The sequence below is a fragment of the Bombina bombina genome, chromosome 1 (genome assembly GCF_027579735.1).
Source record: "Bombina bombina isolate aBomBom1 chromosome 1, aBomBom1.pri, whole genome shotgun sequence".
NCBI lineage: Eukaryota > Metazoa > Chordata > Amphibia > Anura > Bombinatoridae > Bombina > Bombina bombina.
This window is the reverse complement of record NC_069499.1, coordinates 1,108,529,170-1,108,533,621: the sequence shown is the minus strand read 5'-3', so window position 1 is coordinate 1,108,533,621 and position 4,452 is coordinate 1,108,529,170.

Sequence of the window (4,452 nt, the reverse complement as noted above, 5' to 3'; positions counted from 1 at the left end):
TTTCCTGGGAAGGTGCTGTTCCGGGCTGTTATGTTTTGGTTCCGGACACTATTTTGGTAGTTAAAGGGTTAATTAATTATTATATCACAAATATTCTTGTTCCTAAAATTGTTCTCAAGAGTCCTCTAAATACATTCCATTATATTTTAAATCAATTTCCTCATAAAAGGCCTGTTCCGTTCCGTTCCGGCTTTTACACCCCGTTCCGCTGCTGACCGCAAATCCCTGGCTAACCCAGTGGTAAAAGACCTGAACAGACTTTCCTGAAGAGACACTGGGGAATAGTGATATAATGTTTACTAGTAGTGTTAATATGAGATGTCCTGGTATTACTGTTTAGCTCAGTTTAAGGAGCATACTTTTAAGGTTCTAGTTAGAATTGTTTATTTTACCCTCTGAATATGCATAACTCTGTTAAGTCTACCACACCACTTAGCACCATCTAAGCCACTGCTTACAACCAGCAATGAATCCTAGGGACCCCAGAGTAAGTAACATGAAGGTTAAGCAGTGCTGATTTGCAGATACAGCAACCTTTGGTAGGGGATGAAACCGCATGTATATATCATGTCAAAGATGTGGTAGCACATGTATCTACTTATTACCTTTTCCATATATAGCAATAATCTCCTTATTCTTAGGATTACACTCTCCCACGCAATATCAATTACACTTACAACACCATGTCTACCAGATGCAGATAACAGAATAGTACCCTGCTTGTTCAGATATAGCCTTTTACAGTATCATATTTCATTTTGAGGTATATAAAAATAATGCTAGTATAAAACGAGGATAGATGTCTGTCAATAAGCAAACACAATTCTGTTTCTCAAGATTGTATTGTATTCTGCCTGCATTCATCATCAGAAAGTGTACTATATATATATATATATATATATATATATATATATATTAGAAATCTATAGTAACGCTTAAACTATTCAACCTTTGAATATGCACAACTTTGATAAGTGTATCACACCACTTAAACCATTGCTGATAATTTGTAATGATTCCTAGGAACCCCAGAACAGGTAATATGAGGGTCAGGCAGTGTTATTTTGCAGATGCAGCAACCTTTTGCAGGGAGTAAACCTCATGTATATATCAGGTCAAAGGGGTGGCAGCGAATTTATCTTCTTATTACCTATTCCTTTTCTCCTTTTTATAAGTATGGAGTCTCAATATAGCAAACTCTCTCTATTCTTAAGATTATACTCTCTCACGCAATATCAATTATACTCACAAAATCAGGTCTATCAAATGCTGATAACTGAATAGTACTATGCTCGTCCAGAAATAGCCTTCTATAGTTTCATATTTTAATTTGATTGTATATGAAAATAATGCTAGTAAAAACTGAGGATAGATATCTGTCATACGCAGGTGCAAATTTGCTTCTGGTGATTGTATTGTATTTTGCCTGCACTTCTCATCAGAGTGTGTATTATGTATATATATAATGGAATTTTATTGTTATGCGTAAAATCCTCAATAAAAACTTTTTGGAGAAAAAAATAAATAAATAAAAAAATAAAAATAAAAAAAAATGCATAATTCAAATTCATATTAAGACCATGGGCTCCATTACATATGTGGCGTCACCCGCAAAAGCTGCCACTGCCGGGTTTTACACGGTTTTGGTATCCATTATACAGCGCCACATATAAATGCAGCACGTATATTTCACCCTTCGGCCGCAATTTTACATAGGACTGCATCGCAAATCGGTATCCAATATTCATTGCAAGGACTTACGTGGCGAAAATAGAGAAATTTTACTCCATTTTTACCTCGCCACACAAGGGCAACCGTAACTCCCATAACTGCCTGAAAATATAAAAATAACACCTAACACATGCACAATATCTATCTACCTGTCAACCGCAATCCCCAATAACTAATAAAGTATATTAACGCCTATATACGCCATCAAACCCACACCGCAAGTAATAATTAAATTATTAACCCCCTATATCCGCCATCAAACCCACACCGCAAGTAATAACTAAAGTATTAACCCATAAATCCACCAACCCCAACATTACAAACTACCAAATAAAACTATTAACCCTAATCTGTCATTAACCCACAACGCAAATAACCTATTAAAGTATTAACCTCTAACCCGCCATACCCACACAACGCAATGCTAATAAATCTATTAACCCCTAAACCACCAAAGCCCACAACGCAAATAAATAATTAAATTACTAAGCCCCCTAACCTAACACCCCCTAAATTAACCAAAATTACCTACATTAAGAAATACTAAAGTTACTATTAAAAATAAAAAAACCTAACATTACTTTAAAAAAAACAACTAAGTTTACATTAATCTAAAATGACGGAAAAAAAACCTAAGTCTAACCCCCAGGTTGGTACTCACAGTTCCTGAAGTCCGGCGGAGAAGGTCCTGTTCCAGGCAGTGAAGTCTTCTTCCAAGCGGCGACCTTTCTTTCTTCTTCCAGGAACAATCCAGCGCGGAGCAGAGAGCGGAGCTGAAGACCGGCGACCGCGGATCCATGGATCGTGGAGGATCCTTTCCTACTATCTCCGCCGTACACTGAATAGTGAATTCAAGGTACACGATTTCCTATTGGCTGATTTGATTCTTCAAATTCAAATCAGCCAATAGGATGAGAGCTACTGAAATCCTATTGGCTGTTCAAATCAGCCAATAGGATGAGAACTACTGAAATTCTATTGGCTATTCAAATGGTGGGGGGTTTTTACTGTTAGGGGGGACTTTGTTTTTAATGTAAAAGAGCTGTTTAACTTAGGGTAATGCCCTGCAAAAAGCCCTTTTAAGGGCTATTGGTAGTTTAGCATTAGATTAGGGGGTGTTTTTATTTAGGGGGGCTTTTTTATTTTCATAGGGATTAGGTTTAATTTTTTAATTTTTGATAATTTGTTTATCCATCATGTTGCTTTTTGGACCACAACCCCTGGGGATCCGGGGCTATCGAATGGTACCCGGGAATAGCCGCCACTCCCTCAGAATCACCCCAAAATCCCGACCTACATGATGTGGGTATCTCAGTTCCCATAGCTGCTATGGAGGCGCCATGCTTTCTGGGTTGGGGGGGCGGTATTGTTCTCTAATGGGATTAAGCTCTTATCAGATAGCAATTGTGTATAAATACTGTGATTTTGTGTGAATAAAACAGTTCTTGTTTCACCTTAATACTGGTCTTGTATGGTTATTAGGATGGGGTACTTGCTAAAATCACTTCCAGCTCTACTGCTACAGGTTCCAGGATTGGAGGTCTCTTTTGGCAGAGATACCCAGTTGGGGTATCTGGAGTCTGTCACACATATCTTAGCTCTTTCTCCCCCCTGTTACTGAGGAAGAAAATTCTGCACTTATACTGTGCTTTCTCACCTCACTGCCTGTCCCCTTGACCCCATTCCCTCACAGCTACTCCCCTCCCTCTCTTCTACCCATACCCCTATACTCACACACATTTTCAACCTCTCCCTCAGCACTGGTATATTTCCCTCATCTCTAAAACATGCACTGGTCACACCGACCCTCAAAAAAACCTTCTCTCGATCCAACCGTCCCATCCAACTACCGCCCTATTTCCCTACTCCCCTCTTGCCTCAAAGCTTCTTGAAAAGCTAGTACATGCACGCCTATCCCATTTCCTTACATTACTGCAATCTGCATTTCGCCCTTATCACTCCACAGAATCAGCAATTGTTAAGGTTACTAACGATATACTTACAGCAAAATCTAAAGGCCACCTCTCTCTGCTTATCCTCCTTGATCTGTCTGCAGCCTTTGATACTGTTGACCACCCTTTTTGCTCTAAACCCTCCAATCCTTCGGCATTTGTGACACATCCCTCTCGTGGTTCTCTTCCTACCTTTCTAATAGTACCTTTAGTGTAGCCTTCTATGGAGCTTCCTCTGACTGTTACCACTTTCTGTTGGGGTACCCCAAGGCTCTGTCCTCTTCTCAATCTAATGTCATCTCTCATGTAGCACTGTATCAAACACCTTTGCAAAATCGAAGTATATCACATCAACTGCTTCCTCTTTATCTATATTTTTACTTACTTCCTCATAGAATCTAATTAAATTAGTTTGACATTATCTATTTCTCATAAAACCATGCTGATTAGAACTCATAATCTTGTTTACATGAATATGCTCATCAATATAATCCCTTATAATCCCTTAAAATATCTTCCCCACTATTGAAGAGTGACACCACATCAGCTTTACGCCAATCCTGGGGTACCATGCCTGAGGATAATCAATCTTGAAAAATTAAGAGTAGAGGTTTGTCTATAACAGTGCTAAATTCCCTTAACACCCTTGGGTGTATTCCATCTGGGCCTGGAGTTTTATTTACCTTAATATTATCCCATTTTTTCCTGATATCCTCTATACATAACCCAGTTAATGGTATGGGCTGGCATGTTCTATTTTGTTCCGAAG